Raw genomic sequence first — 16,379 nt, forward strand, 5'->3', positions numbered from 1 at the left:
ATATATGGTTCTTGTTTTTATATCTACCCAGCCAGTCTGTGTCTCTTGGTTGGTGCATTTATTCTATTTACATTTAAGATAATTATTGATATGTATACTCCTATTACCATTTTCTTAGTTATGTTTATTTTTTGTAGCTTTTTTTTTTTCCTCTGTGTTTCCTGCCTAAGGAAGTTCATTTAGCATTTGTTGTTAAACTGGTTTGGTGCCGAATTCTCTGACCTTTGGCTTGTCTGGAAAGCTTTTGATTTCTTCATCAAATCTGAAGGAGAGGATTTCTGGGTAGAGTATTCGTGGTTATGGGTTCTTCCTTTTCATCACTTGCCATTCCTTTCTGGCCTGTAGAATTTCTGTTGAGCAATCAGCTGATACCTTATGGGTTTTCCCTTGTATGTTATTTGTCTTTTTTCCCTTGTTGCTGTTAATATTTTATCTTTGTCTTTAATTTTTATTAGTTTGATTATTGTGTGTCTTGGTGTGTTCCTCCTTGGGTTATCCTGCCAGGGACTCTCTGTGCTTCCTGGATTGGGTTGACTATTTGCTTTCTCATGGTGGGGAAGTTTTCAGCTATTATTTCTTCAGATATTTTCTCGGGTCCTTTCTCTTTCTCTCGCTCTCTTTTTTTTCTCTTTCTCTCCTTTCTGGGACCCCTATAATGTGAATATTGATGGCATTTAATGTTGTTCTAGAGGTCTCTTAGGCTGTATTAATTTTTTTTCATTATTTTTTCTATATTCTGTTTTGTGGCATTGATTTCCACCATTCTGTCCTCCAGGTCATTTATCCATTCTTCTGCCTCAGTTATTCATTCCTTCTAGTGTACTGTTCATCTCTGTTTGTTCTTTAGTTCTTTAGTTCTTCTACTGCTGCTGCTAAGTCGCTTCAGTCGTGTCCGACTCTGTGTGACCCCATAAATGGCAGCCCACCAGGCTCCCCCATCCCTGGGATTCTCCAGGCAAGAACATTGGAGTGGGTTGCCATGTCCTTCTCCAACGCATGAAAGTGAAGTCACTCAGTCATGTCCGCCTCTTCATGGCATCTTTTCCATTCTTTTTTCTGAGATCCTGGATTATCTTTACTATAATTATTCTGAATTATTCTAGGTAGTTGCTTATCTCTTCATTTGGTTGTTTTTCTGGGGATTTATCTTGTTCCTTCATCTGGGACATAATTCTTTTTCTTTTCATTTTGGTTAGTTTTCTGAGATTATGGTATTAGTTCTGGAGCCTGCTGGGATTGTAGTTCTTATTTCTTCTGTTTTCCCTTTGGTGGAAGAGGATAAGAGGCTTATGTAAGCTTTTTGATGGGAGAGACTGGCTGTGGGGAAAACTGAGTCTTACTCTGGTGGGCAGGGCTGTGCTCAGTAAAACTTTAATCCAGTCATCTGCTGATGGGTTGGGCTGTGCTCTCTTCCTGTTAGTTGTTTGGCATGAGGTGACCCAGTCCTGGAGTCTACAGACTCTATTGTAGGGCTATTGGTGACCTCCTGGAGAATTCATGAATCTCCCAGGACTGCTGTTGCCAGTGGCCCTGTCCCCATAGTGCATCACTGCTGACCCATGCCTCTGGAGGAGACCCTCAAACACTTATAGTAAGGTCTGGCTCAGTCTCCTGTTGGGTCACTGCTCCTTTTCTCTGTGTCCTGGTGTGGACAAGATTTTGTTTGTACCCTCCAAGAGTCTATATCCCCCAATCCTGTGGAATTTCTATAATCAAATCTCACTGCCCTTCAAAGTCAGATTCCCTGGAGATTCCCAGTCCCTTGGCCAGATCCCCAGGCTAGGAAGCCTGATGTGGGGCCTAGAACCTTCACACCTAGAACTTCTTTGATATTACTGTTCTCCAGTTTGTGGTCCCCCATCTAGCATGTATAGGATTTGATTTTATTGTAATTGTGCCCCTCATACTGTTGTATTGTGGCTTCTCTTTTGTCCCTGGATGTGAGGTATCTTTTTTGGTGGATTCCATTGTGTTGTCAATGGTGGTTCTACAGCTAGGTGCAATTTTGCTGGTCTGGCAGAAGATGAACACATGTCCTTCTTGAAACAATTAATTTTGCTTTTATTTCTTTAGCCTTGGGAGGCTTACTTAAGAAAATATTGCTAAGATTTATGTCAGAGAATGTTTTCCCTGTGTTATTTCTGAGGAGTTTTATGAAACTCCTCATTTTTTTTCTTATTTTCATAAAAATCTTATGTTTATTTTCATGTATGGTGTGCAGGTGTGTTCTAACATCACTAATTTACATGCTTTCCAGCTTTCCCAACACTACTTGCTAAAGACACTGTCTTTTCTACATTGTATATTCTTTCCACTTTTGTTAAAGATTAATCTGCCATTTCTGAACTCACTATTCTGTTAACACTGATCAGTAATTCTGATTTTGTGCCACTACTGTGCTGTTTTGATTACTGTAGCTTTGTACTGTTGTCTGAAGTCTGGAAGGGATATGCCTTCAACTTTGTTCTTTTTCCTCAGGATTGCTTTGGCAATTCTAGGTCTTCTGTGGTTCCATATAAATGTGAGGGTTATTCTGTTGCTGAGAAGAATATCATGGATGATTTGATAGGGATCATGTTAAATCTTAGATTGCTTTTGGTATTGTGACCTTTTGAACTGTATTAATTCTTCCAATCCAGGAGCATGGGTTATCTTTCCATTTCCCTGGTTATCTTCAATTTCCTTTATAAGTTTTATAATTCTCAGAGTTTAAATCTTTCACCTCCTTGGTTAGCTTTATTTGTAGAGTTTGGTTGTTGTTTGTTTTTTTTTTTAATGTTATTTTAAATAAGATAGTACATTTGCTTTCTCTTTCTGACATTCCATTTTTATTTTAAAGAAATACAACCAATTTCTATATACTGATGTATCTCACTACCTTGCTGAATTTATTTATCAGTTCTAATAGGTTTTTTTGTTCAGTTTCTCAAGAGAAAGAATATTTCTCTTAATTTAATTGAATTATATTTGACTCATAATATTCTGTTAATTTCTACTGCACAGCAAAGTGACTGAATTATGTGTGATTTTTTAAAAATATTCTTTTACATTCTTTATCATAGGATAAAGATTTATCATAGGATATTGAACATAGTTCTCTGTGCCACACAGTAGAACCTTGCTGCTTATCCATTCCCAGTATTAAAGCTTACATCTGCTACCCTCAACCTCCCACTCCATCCCTCCCCTGTCCCTCTCACGGCCACCAGTCTGTTCTGTATCTGTGATTCTGTTTCACAGATAGATTCATTTCTATATTTTGGAATCCAGATATAAGTGATGCCATGTGTTATTTTTCTTTCTCCTACTTGCTTCACATAGTATGATAATCTCTAGTTGCATCCATGTTGTTGCAGATGGCATTATTTCATTCTTGTTTATGGCTGAGTAGTAGTCTATTGTGTATATGTACCACATTTTTATCCATTCATCTGTGGATGACTTTGGATTGCTGCCATGACTTTGCTATGTGACATAGGGGTGCATGTGTGTATCTTTTTGGATTAGAGTTTTGTCTGGGTATATGGGATTGTTGGATCATATGATAATTCTATTTTTAGTTTTCTGAGGAACCTCCATCCTGTTTTCCATACTGGCTGTACCAATTTATATTCCCAGCCAGAGTTTAGGAAGGTTCCCTTTTCTTCACATCTCATCCAGCATTTGTTATTAAAATTTGGAGAGTTTTTAATGGTGACCATTGTAAATTTGATTTACATTTCTCTAATAGATAGCAATGTTGAGCATCTTTGCCTGTGCCTTTTGGCCATTTTGTATTTCTTATTTGGAGAAATGTCTCTTTAGGTCTTCTGTCCATTTTTCAACTGGATTTTTGTTTTTCTGTTGTTGAGGTGTATGAGCTTTTTATATTTTGGAAATTAAGCCCTTGTCAGTCACATAATTTTTAAATATTTTCTCCCATTCTGTAGTTTGTCTTTTTGTTTATGTTTTCCTTTGCTGTGTAAATATTTGTTTCATAGGTCCCATTTGTTTATTTTTGTTATTTCTATTCCCTCTGGAGACTGACCCAAGAAAACATTTGCATGATTTATGTCAGAAAAATGTTTTCCTGTGATCTAGTTTTATGCTGTCATTTCTTATATTTAAATCTTTAAGCCATTTTGCATTTGTTTTTATGTATGGTGAAAGGGTGTGTCCAACTTCATTAGTTTTTGTGTTGTTGTCCAACTTTTCCAGTATTACCCTCTGAAGAGACTCCCCCCCCCACCGCCCCATTGTATATTCTTTTCTCCTTTATTGAAGATTGACTGTCAGTGTGTGGGTTTATTCCTGGGTGCTCTATTCTGTTGCATTGATCTGTCTGTTTTTATGCCAATAGCATGCTGTTTTGATCACTGAAACTTTTTAATATTATCTGAAGTCTGGGAGGGTTATGCCCCCTGCTTTGTTCTTTTTTCCTAAGGCTTGCTTTGGCAATTCTGGGTCTTTTATGAATCCTAATTAAATTTTAAGCTTATTCTAGTTCTGTGAAAAATGTCATATGTAATTTAACGAGGATTACATTGAATCTATAGATTGCTTTGGGTAGTGTGGGCATTTTACCAATATGAATACTTCCAATCAAAGTGCATGGAATATCTTTCCATTTCTTTAAATCATCTCACTTTCCTTTATTAGTGTCTTAAACTTTCACCTCCTTAGTTAGCTATATTCCTAGGTACTTTATTTTGGGGGTGCGATTTTGAAAAGTATTTTTTTACATTCCCTTTATGATATTTTATTGTTAGTTTAAAGAAATGCAGCCAGATTCTGTTAATCTTGTATCCTGCTACCTTGCTGAATTCATTTATCAGCTCTGGTAGTTTTTGAGTGGCATCTCTCGGGCTTTCTGTATACAGTAAGTCCCCTGCATATGAACCTTCAAGTTGCATATGTTCAAAGATGTGAATGAGCTTTATATCAATGTCAGGCATGAGTAAAATTGCAACTTGGCCATCTGTCTCTTATTTCTGACAATCCTTCGGCTCTTAACTCTCACTTCCTCTCACTCCTCTAGTCAGTAAGTCTTGCCTGTTCACTGGATGCCAGCCCCTGTATATCAGCTGTTGAACTGTACTACTATCCTTTTCATTGGTAGTATACTGTAAGATGAAAAATATTTTATTTTTGTGTTCATTTTTTATGTATTATTTGTATAACAATTATAAACCTTACAGTACTATACAGCTGATTGTATTAGTTGAGTACCAATGCTGATTTTGTTGACTTACGAAAAATTGGACTTACAAATGTGCTCTCAGAACAGAACTCAAACTCTTTCATATGTAGGGGACTTGATGTGTAGAATCATATCAACTACACCTCTTCCCTCCAATTTGGATACCTTTTCATTTTCTGATTGGTGTGGCTATGACTTCCAATACTATGTTTAATAGAAGAGATGATAGTGGTCAGCCTTCTTTTTTAAAAAAAAAAAGTTTCTATTTTTTATTCTAGTATAGTTAATTTACAGTGGTGTGTTCATTTCAGGTGTACAACTGAGTCCATTAAACATATATGTATATCCATTCTTTCTTAGGTTCTTTTCCCATATAGATGGTTACAGAATACTGAGTAGTGTGTTGTGCTATAAGGCAGATCCCTGCTGATTATCTGTTTTATATATAGCACTGTGTACACATTAATCTCAAACTCCTCAAATGTATCCCTTCCCTTCACATTTACCCCCTACCTTGGCAATTAGAAGTCTGTTGGGGGTCTGTGGGTCTGTTTCTGTTTTGCCAATAAGTTTATTTGTATCATCAGTTCTACATATAAATGACATCATATTTGTTTTTCTCTATTTGAATTACTTCACTTGGTGTAATTATCCATGGGTCCATCTGTGTTTTTTGGCATTGTTTCATTGTTTATTTTATGGCTGAGTAATATTCCATTGTATATACATACCACATCTTCTTTATCCATTCCTCTGTCAGTGGACATTCAGTTTGCTTTGATGACTTGGCTATTGTAAACAGCACTGCAGTGAACATTGGAGTGCATGTACATTTGAAACAATGTTTTTGTCCAGATACATGCCCATTAATGGGGTTGCTGAGTCACATGATAGTTCTATATTTTTTAAGAACCCTCCATACTGTTCTCTCTAGTGGTTCTGCCAATATAATTCCCACAACAGCATAGTAGGATACTCTTTTCTCCAGTCTTTCACATTTATTGTGTATAGACTTCTTGATGATCACTACGCTGACTGGTGTGTGGTGATACTTTATTATAGTTTTGATTTGCATTTCTCTTAATAATTAGTGATGTTGAGCATGTTTTCATGCACTTTTTGGCCATCTATATATCTTCTTTGGAAAAATGTCTATTTAGGTCTTCGGCCCATTTTTTTATCTTTATTTTTTTTTAATATTCTGTTGCATGAGCTGTTTGTATATCTTGGAGATGAATCCCTTGTTGATCACTTCATTTCCAAACATTTTCTCCCATTCTGTGGGCTGTCTTTTTATTTTGTGTAATCTTCCTATGTGGTGCAAAAGCTTTTCAGTTTAATTAGGTCCCATTTTTTTTTAATTTTTGTTTATATTTTCATTACTCAGAAGGTGGATACAAAAAGATATTGCTGTGATTTATGTCAGAGAGCATTCTGTTTATGTTTTCCTCTAAGAGTTTTATGGTATCAGTCTTACATTTAGGTCTTTAATCCATTTTGAGGTTTTTTTGTGTGTATGGTGTTGGAGAATGTTCTAATATAATTCTTTTATGTATAGTGCCCCAGTTTTCGCTGCATGACTTATTGAAGAGACTCTTTCCTCCATTATATAGTCTTGCCTCCTTTGTCATAGACTAATTGACCATAGGTGCATGAGTTTACTTCTCGGGTTTGTATCCTGTTCAGTTGATCTATACTTTCATTTTTGTGATGGTACCATACTGTTTTGAATCCTGTAACTTTGTAGTATAGTTTGATGTCTGGGAGTCTGATGCCTCCATTTCATTTTATTTTTCTGCTCTCCAGATTGCTTTGGCTTTTCCAAATCTTTTGTGTCTCCAAACAAATTTAAACATTTTTTGTTCTAGTTCTGTGAAAAATGCCATTGGTAATTTGTTAGGGGTTACACTGAATCTATAGATTGCCCTAGGTAGTATAGTAATATGACAATACTGATTCTTCCAATCCAAGAACATAGTATATCTTTCCATCTGTTTGTGTCATCTTTGTTGGCTTTCATTGGTGTCTCAGTTTTTGGAGTACAAGTCTTTTGCCTCTTTACATAGGTTTAGTTTTAATGTGATGGTAAATGGTATTGTTGCTTTAATTTCTCTTTCTGATCTTTCATTGTTAGTGCACAAATGCAAGAAATGTGTGTGTTACTTTTGTATCTTGCAACTTTACTGAATTCTGTGGATGCTGACTGCAGTCATGAAATTAAAAGACGCTTGCTCCTTGGGAAGAAAATTATAACAAACTTAGACAACATATTAAGAAGCAGAGACATCACTTTGCCAACAAAGTTCCGTCTAGTCAAACCTATGGTTTTTCCAGTAGTCATGTGTGAATGTGAGAGTTGGACTATAAAGAAGGCTAAGCATCAAAGAATTGATGCTTTTAAACTGTGGTGCTTGGAGAAGACTCTTGAGAGTCCTTTGGACAGCAAGGAGATCAAACCATTCAATCCTAAAGGAAATCAACTGTGACTATTCATTGGATGGACCGGTGCTGAAGCTCCAATCCTTTAGCCACCTTATGCAAGAGCCAACTCATTGGAAAAGACCCTGATGCTGGGAGAGATTGCAGGCAAGAGTAGAAGTGGGGCATCAGAGGATTAGATGGTTGGATGGCATCACTGACTCAATGGACATGAGTTTTCAAAATAGTGAAGGACAGGAAGTCTTGCATACTGCAGTCCATGGGGTCACAAAAAGTCAGACACGACTTAGCAAGGGGACAACAACTAACTTAATATTGAATATTTCCTAGTTCCCATAAAGCAGAAATTCTTTTAGCTTAATTTCCTTATATTTAGAATTGTTTTTTCATCACTTACTTTTCTGCAGGCCAATTAAATTAGAGCTCACTTACAAATTAACCCCAGCAATACTATCCAAAAACAGACACATACTGATACATATTCAGACAGATAAAAGAAATTTAGCTTCATTTTCTAAACTTAGTCATGAATCAGATATCTCAATATAAAAATCACTAGTTTATAAGAAAGATTTTAGAAGACTGCATTCCCTGGGTTTTTTTTTTTTTTTTTTTGCACTTCAGTTTCAGGAGTAGAATAGATTAGTGTTCCTGGGAGCTCTGGGATCCTGGGAGCTCTGGTTTCAAGGCACAGGGAGCAAAAATCAGATTCTTCTAATTTGGACTTTTTCTCTCAGGATACACACACACACACACATACATGTAATCAAACCAACTTTGTCTACTGGTTGTGGGTCAGTTACCTTTCCACTGGCATTGTGTAATTAATTGGCACAACTGAAGTTTTGTAATTTTCATAGATAACCCCTTATCTTTCTTTTAATGGTTCTGAAAAGTTGGTCAATCAGTGTAAGAAGTGTTTGTGTTTAACTCAGACTAACCTAGATTGTCTTTTTTAAACTAGAATAGCCAAATTCTCATCTAAACCTTCTGAAAGGCAGGATTAAGCAAAGGATCATTTTGGTGGTTAAGAGAATGACTCAGGTGTCAAGCCAGAATATTGCTTTAAAAGTTTGTTACGGTTTTTTTTTTTTTTTTTGGTTTGTGTTTTAATCTTCCTTTGCTGGGGAAAGGGGAGCAGCAGGAGGCAGAAGAGTTGGAAGAGAAAAAAAGATACAGCATCTCACTGAGTAATTCAGATAAAACAGGATACCTAGAGGTAGAGACAGAGTCAGTGACAGACTGCTAGTAGCCTTTTTTTGTTCTGATGCAGTTTCAAGAGAAGCTTCTAGATACCAATCAAAGTAAGCATTCCATTCACTCTGTGTGATCTTATAGCCAGCTTTTTCTAACTGTATGTAAAAATATCAGTTTTGGAATATCAGAAGAATCCCAATTTGGTCATTTTAGGTTGGGGTCTCCTTTAGTATGCTATGCTATGCTAAGTCACTTCAGTCGTGTCCGACTCTGTGCGACCCCATAGACAGCAGCCCACCAGGCTCCCCCGTCCCTGGGATTCTCCAGGCAAGAACACTGGAGTGGGCTGCCATTTCCTTCTCCAATGCATGAAAGTGAAAAGTGAAAGTGAAGTTGCTCAGTCGTGTCCGACTCTTAGCGACCCCATGGATTGCAGCCTAACAGGCTCCTCCGTCCATGGGATTTTCCAAGCAAGAGTACTGGAGTGGGGTGCCATTACTTTCCCCAATCAAGTAGGTACTTGCAAGTATAAGTTTTGTATGTATATAACCCTGGCTGAGGTTTTATATAGAGGCTGACTTCCTGATTGACGTCCCTTGTAAAAGCATCAGATCAGCCTCTTACCTCACCACCCAGCATAGACCATTCAGTCTTCTACAGCTGAGCAAATTCTGGTATCCTTCATCTAGCCCCTCTCCTATCTTCCAGCTGAGTGGGTATTCCTTGGTATCTTTCAACCAGCTCCTCCCCCAAAAAATATCTTTCAGCTGGGAGGGGGCATGAACCTGTTCTACCTCAAATAAAACTCAGAATCACCAACCAATACAGGAGATCCAAGAACCAGGAGAGACTTACCAAATTTGTCTACACTCTGAAAAGGTGTACAGGTGCAAGGGGGCTCTGCTGGTTACCAAGGCTCCATCCAGTTCCTTCTAGAGTTCAGGCAGAGGAGAGAAGTCCACTCTGGGTCCCTTCATCAGCGTCACCATAACTGTCAACTTAAAACTTCTCGCAACACTCACTTCGTGTCTTTTTTTTTTTTTTTCCATTTGGGGCAAAAATGAGGACTGCATCTCAGGAGACAGTACCTCAGATAGCTGAGAAACTGTTCCATACAGGTAGAGGAAAAGGACAGTGTAATATGATTTTGATGAATGGAGAGTACAAACTATCTCAAGACTTGTCCTGCCAGTTCCCAGGCACAGAGTGCTTCATTTCTGCTCTCCACCCTGAACTCCTTCAAGGGTTGTTGAAAGTCAGCAGCTGCAGCACATGATTTAATCCTTGTAAAGGTAGATGGTAAGCACCCATGGCAGTTGCCATGGCTGACAATACGAATTGTAAAATATTTTGTTCTACTTCTATGAAAAATGGATTGGTAATTTGATACAGATTGCATTGAATCGGTAGATCACTATGGGTAATACAGTCATTTTGACAATATTTATTCTTAAAATCCAAGAACATGGTACAGCTCTCTACCTGTTTGTATCATCTTTGATTTCTTTCATCAGTATCTTACAGTTTTCTGGGTACACGTCTTTGGCCTCCTTAGGTTCATTCCTAGACATTTTATTCTTTTTGATACAGTGGTAAATGGGATTGTTTCATAATTTCTCTTTCAGATCTTTCATTGTTAATGTATAGAAATGCAATGAATTTCTGTGTATTATTTTTGTATCCTGCAGCTTTACCAGATTCATTGATCTCTAGTAGTTTTCTGGTAGCATCTTTAGGATTTTGTATGTATAGTATCATTTCATCTGTGAACAGGGACAGTTTTATTTCTTTTTTTAATTTAGATTCCTTTTTATTTTTCTGCCCTCATTGCTGTGGCTGGGTCTTCCAAAACTATGTTGAATAAAGGTGGAGTGAACATCCTTGTCTTGTTTCTGATCTTAGAGGAAATCCTTTCAGTTTTTAACCTTTGAGAATCATGTCTGCTCTGGGTTTGTCATTGTTGTTCAGTCGCTTAGTCATGTCAGACTCTTTGCGTCCCCATGGACTGCAGCACACCAGGCTTCCCTATCCTTCACCATCTCCTGGATCTTGCTCAAACTCATGTCCATCGAGTTGGTCATACCATCCAACCATCACACCCTCTGGAGAAAGGAGTTTGACAGGGGTTTGTCATAAATGGCCTTTATTATGTTGCAGTAAGTTCCCTAGCCCCATGCCCACTTTCTGGAATGTTTATCATAAATGGATGTTGAATTTGATCAAAAGTGTTTTCTGCATCTCTTAAGATGATGCTTATTTTTCAGTCTGTTAATATGGTATATCACACTGATTGGTTTGCACATATTGAAGAATCTTTGCATCTCTGGAATAAATCTCTCTTGATCCTGGTGTATAATCCTTTTAATGCACTGTTGGATTCGGTTTGCTAGTATTTTGTTGAGGATTTTTGTGTCTATGTTCATTAGTGTTATTGGCCTGTAAAAGATTTTTTGTGGTATCTGTCTGGTTTTGGTATCAGAGTGATGATGGCTGTGTAGAATGAGCTTGGGATTATTATTTACTCTGCATTTTTGAGAAGAGTTTGAGAATAAGTGTTAACTAGTCTCTAGATGTTTGATAGAATTCACCTGTGAAGCCATCTGGTCCTGAACTTTTGTTGGTAGATTTTTAATCATAATTTTAATTTCAGTACTTGTGATTGGTTTGTTTATATTTTTCATTTCATCCTGGTTTGTTCTTGGACAGTTATACTTTTCTAAGAATTTGTCCATTTCTTCTAGGTTGTCCATTTTATTGGCATATAGTTGCTTGTAGTAGCCCATATGATCCTTTGTATTTCTGTGATGTCCATTGTAACTTCTGCTTTTTATTTCTAATTGTATTGATTTGAGGCCTTTCCCTTTCTTGATGTGTCTGCCTAAAGGTTTTATCAGTTTAGTTTATTTTCTCAGAGAACCGGATTTTAGTTTCATTGATGTTTGCTGTTTTTTTCTTTGCCTCTGTTTCACTTATTTCTGCTCTGATCCTTATACTTTCTTTCCTTCTAACTTTGGCTTTTGTTTGTTCTTTCTCTAGTTGTTTTAAGTGTAAGGTTAGGTTGTTTATTTGCGATTTTTCTTGTTTCCTGAGGTAAGATTGTATTGCTATAAACTTGCCTCTTAGAACTGCTTTTGTCATGTCCCATAGGTTATGGATTGTCTTGTTTTCATAGCCATTTGTCTCTAGGTTTTCTGTTTTCCATTTCCTCTTTGATTTCTTCAGTGATCCTTGGTTATTTAGTGGCATGCTTTTTAGCCTCCATGTATTGGTGTTTTTTACAGTTTTTTTTTTTTCCTGTAGTTGATTCCCAATCTCATAGTGTTGTGATCAGGAAAGATGTTTGGTATGATTTCAGTTTTCTTAAATTTATCAGGGCTTTATTTGTGTCCCAGTATGTCATCTAACCTGGAGAATGTTTCATGTGCTCTTGAGAATAAAATGTATTCTGCTTCTTTCATATGGAATGTCCTGAACATATCAGTCAAGTCTGTGTGGTCTAATGTATCATTTAAGGCTTGTGTTTCCTTACTAATTTTCTGCCTGATGATCTGTCCATTGGATGTGAGTGGGGTGTTAATTTTCCCCACTATATTGTATTACTGTTGATTTCCCCTTTTATGGCTTTTAGCATTTGCCTTATATATTGAGATGCTCCTATGTTGGGTGCATATATATTTACAACTGTGTATCTTCTTAGGTTGAACGCTTGATCATTATGTAATGTCTTTCCTTGACTCTTGTAGTTTTTGATAACGTTTTGCTAAAGGTATGAACAAGTAAAGCACTTATCTCATTAGGCAAGTTCACATTAATAAGAATGCCTAGAAAATGATTGATTCTTCACAGCAGGACCTACTGGCTGCTGTTAGGTCTCTCTTTAGTCTCCAGTTTATTATTTTTGCACTTTATGGAATGTGCCCCCGAGACTGCAAATGCATCTCTTACTAGTATCATTATGGAAAGTTATGGCAGAGTTTTATCAAACCCTCCTACATAAGTGAGAACATTATCAAACTGGGCAACCAGTCTGAAAGGCTAAATGTCCCAATTAAAAGAAGAATTACAGGAAATGAGTGAGAAGATGTTATTGTTAGAGTATATTATAGGGGCTAATAGCAAAGGCTATCAAGGCAATAAAGAACAACTACCTAGGATCTTTTGGAGTCTCTTCATTCTCAAATTGATAAAGCTGAAGTTAGCATAGGAGCCAGACTACCTTATGGAGTCATTCCCTTTGAATGTTTTACTGCAATGAAAGTATTGCAGTTGGTAATGAATCTCACTCACTATCCTAAGGAAAAGCCTGTTAGAAAAGAGAAGTAGGGGTGGAAGGTGGGAGGGAGGTGTAAGAGGGAGGGGACATACTTATACTATGGATGACTCATGTTGCTATATGGCAGAAAGAAACACAATATTATAAAGCAATTATCCTCCAGTTAAAAATAAATAAATTTTAAAAAGAAAGATAAGTGAGATCCAACCAGTCCATTCTAAAGGAGATCAGTCCTGGGTGTTCTTTGGAAGGAATGATGCTAAAGCTGAAACTCCAGTACTTTGGCCACCTCATGTGAAGAGTTGACTCATTGGAAAAGACTCTGATGCTGGGAGGGATTGGTGGCAGGAGGAGAAGGGGACAACAGAGGATGAGATAGCTGGATGGCATCACCAACTCGATGGACGTGAGTTTGAGTGAACTCCGGGAGTTGGTGATGGACAGGGAGGCCTGGCGTACTGCAATTCATGGGGTCGCAAAGAGTCGGACACGACTGAGCAACTGAACTGAACTGAAGTGAGATGAATTGGTAGCAATTATTGAAGCTTGCTTAGAGGACATTAATCATGAAGATGAAAATGATGAATAGGATGAATAGGAGGATGGTACTCTTGGAGAGAAACTGATATTTAATGAAAATTATATCATAGAAGGGTATTATTACACTGAGAGATATGGGCACACATTATGAACTCTTTTTTGAAGAAAACAGATCTTACAGTGTATAGACATGTGATCGATCCTCTTCCCACCCTTTTTGACCTCTCATGAAAGTGAAGAATCAGATGATTGACCACTAGATCCATGATTAATATTATTTTGCCACTTGCTAGAAGAACTCAAGTATTGGCACAGTTTATGCAGAACTTCAGGGATGTATATATGCATCAGGACTAGAGAATTAATCTCACAGTGATGTATTTTGTAAAGAAGGACTAATCTAGAGTCTGTTCTAGCCTAAAATCTGTAGCAGATGAGTCTAATTTTCACAATTAACACCTTTTTGGTCTCATTGAATGAAGAGTTTAATCATAGATAAGGACTAAATGTAGGTGTCTGAGCTTGAGAAACAGGGAAAGATCTTCATGTTTTTTTGTGATGTTGATACATATTTATCAGCTGAATACCTTAACAGCTGCCAGTTAAATGCTGAACCAAGTAAGAAGGGTGTTTCACCCTGTGGTATTGTCTTTACAACCCTGCCATCATTTGTGCCAGTCAGGATGTTCTGCCACTTGTGGAGCAGCAACTGGTTCATGAAGAGGGGTCCAGCTTTTGGCAAGCTCTTTGGCTTTGGAATGACTTTCAGTATTCATCCACCTAACTGTTGGTGGATTTGACATCGAAGTAGAAGGTGGGGGTGGATAAGATGTTCATTTTCATTGAAAATACTTTCATGGTGACCTAACTGTGATGCAAACGCCCATTCCTGGTCTTTTGCACTCTGTCGTGAGAAACGCTGTGCTGATAAGTTAACCTTTGAGCACCACCATATATGTATCTAGTCCAAAGCCATGAAGGAGGCCTCACTCTCACATCTGGGAATGCTGGTCTTGGGAGGAGAGAGAGAACCATCTTCACAAACAGGCTAGAGGACAAAAAGCGAAACTTGGTTAACATAATCACTGGCACATTAGTTTGAACCACAAGCCAGCCGTATTTATTTAGCCTTAATTATAATTTCAAATGCAGTACCTCTTTCAGGCCTTATTTTACTTTAGCAGTTTAACTTGGTATGTTCAGTGGAGGAAAAGTCAAGTGTTGTGATGCAGAGCCTCTGCTTTGTAAGACAACTGCACTATGGAACCATTGACAGATCAAAATCTGACATTTGTTCCAAAAGTAGTTTTGAATTAGTGTCTATTCGACTTCATATTTTGATGTGAACCCTGGTTGTGTTGTAATGGTGGGTCAGGAGCAGCCTGGTCTTGCAAAGAAAACTGGAGTGTTATAGATGATTTTGTGGGCAAAGGTTCTTCACCTGCCCACCACTGAGTCAGCCTGCTTGATTTTTAATTGAAGATTTTTCATCAGTAGCTTTAGGGATCCTTTCTCACTGAAGCAGAGGATAGTTAAATGATATATCTGAAATCTCCAACCAGTTATGTTGCTTAGCTCCCTAAATGTCTGGTTTTAAACAGATGAGTAAGAGTTGAAAATACTTAGGTTATAATCTATGACTTGACTAAAAACATAATGTGGTACTGCTTTATTGTCATGTTCAGGATTAGGAGTCAAAGTTGCTATAGACTGTTTTGAACAAACAGAAATAGACATAGAAACATCTTTAACGGAGCAGTTAATTATATTAAAGTGCAGGGCACTGGGAACATCTGGGATGTCTGAGAACATCAGTTAACCTGGGCCAGGGTGCGCTCAGGATCCTCCTCATAGCATAGTGGTATGTGGTTTTTGTTTTGTATTGTCTCAGCATGGATCCATATGTATTTTTTATCCTTTTCTTCTAATATGTTAATTTTGCTCCATCTGTATTTGCATTATTAGTTTGAGTTTCGAGGGAGTTTCACTGAAGGGAGAAAACAATTTAATGAGGTATACCATAAGGTTACAGTGATTGAGAAAAGAGGAAGAGGAGAAGTTTATCTAAATGGAAATCTAAATTACAGAATATTTTAAAGAAATATATTACTTGCAGATAGAATGATGCTTTAATTGAGGTATAAATTATGGTAATGAGACAAGGTGAATAAGAAATTATATTCGGGATTATATTATGTTGTTTATCTCACAGGGATCTTTTACCATAGGGTAAACTGCTAGATCTAGAAACTAGAGATAGGGTGAAAGGCATATAGAGGGGCTATTTACCCAAAATCATGCAGATAATGTAGTAGTGGAACCAGTCTAGTCAGTGCAATTTCAGAGTAATTGTTTAAAAAAATTTAGTCAAAACCTAAATTAACTCATTTTGTTTGAAAGTAATAAGCCCTGATTCTCTTCACATTCAATTTCAAACACTGAGTAACAGTTTCACAGACATACAGCTATTTCCCTATTCTCCATGAAATTAGGAGGGACAACAGATGTTCTTTAACTTATCCTACTCTAACCCACAAAAGAAGAGTTCCTGTAGTCATTATTTTATCATTTTATCATTCAGGTCTTACAACCCTTAGACCAAAGGGGCTTATATATAATTGAATACCTAAGGTCAGAGAACTTATTTAGGATTTTGTTCAGTTAAATTGGCTTATACTAAAGTATTGTAACTCTCTGCAATATGGCAGATGAATGATATGCCCAAACATTACATTATTGACAGATTCCATA

The 16,379-nt window shown here is 37.2% G+C and overlaps 1 protein-coding gene and 2 pseudogenes across 7 annotated transcripts in view; all 3 read left to right on the forward strand.

Moving 5' to 3' along the window:
- The window catches only part of NUDT6 (nudix hydrolase 6), a 59,997-nt gene that overhangs the window by 30,007 nt on the left and 13,611 nt on the right, over positions 1 to 16,379 (forward strand). The gene's annotated exons all lie outside the window — the stretch shown is intronic.
- Positions 12,633 to 13,272, forward strand: LOC147355191 (chondroitin sulfate N-acetylgalactosaminyltransferase 2 pseudogene; annotated as a pseudogene).
- Positions 13,609 to 14,841, forward strand: LOC147355192 (chondroitin sulfate N-acetylgalactosaminyltransferase 2 pseudogene; annotated as a pseudogene).

The sequence above is a fragment of the Bos grunniens genome, chromosome 17 (genome assembly GCF_055505025.1).
Source record: "Bos grunniens cultivar Pamir isolate PY7600 chromosome 17, Bosgru_T2T1.0, whole genome shotgun sequence".
In the NCBI taxonomy this organism is placed as follows: domain Eukaryota; kingdom Metazoa; phylum Chordata; class Mammalia; order Artiodactyla; family Bovidae; genus Bos; species Bos grunniens.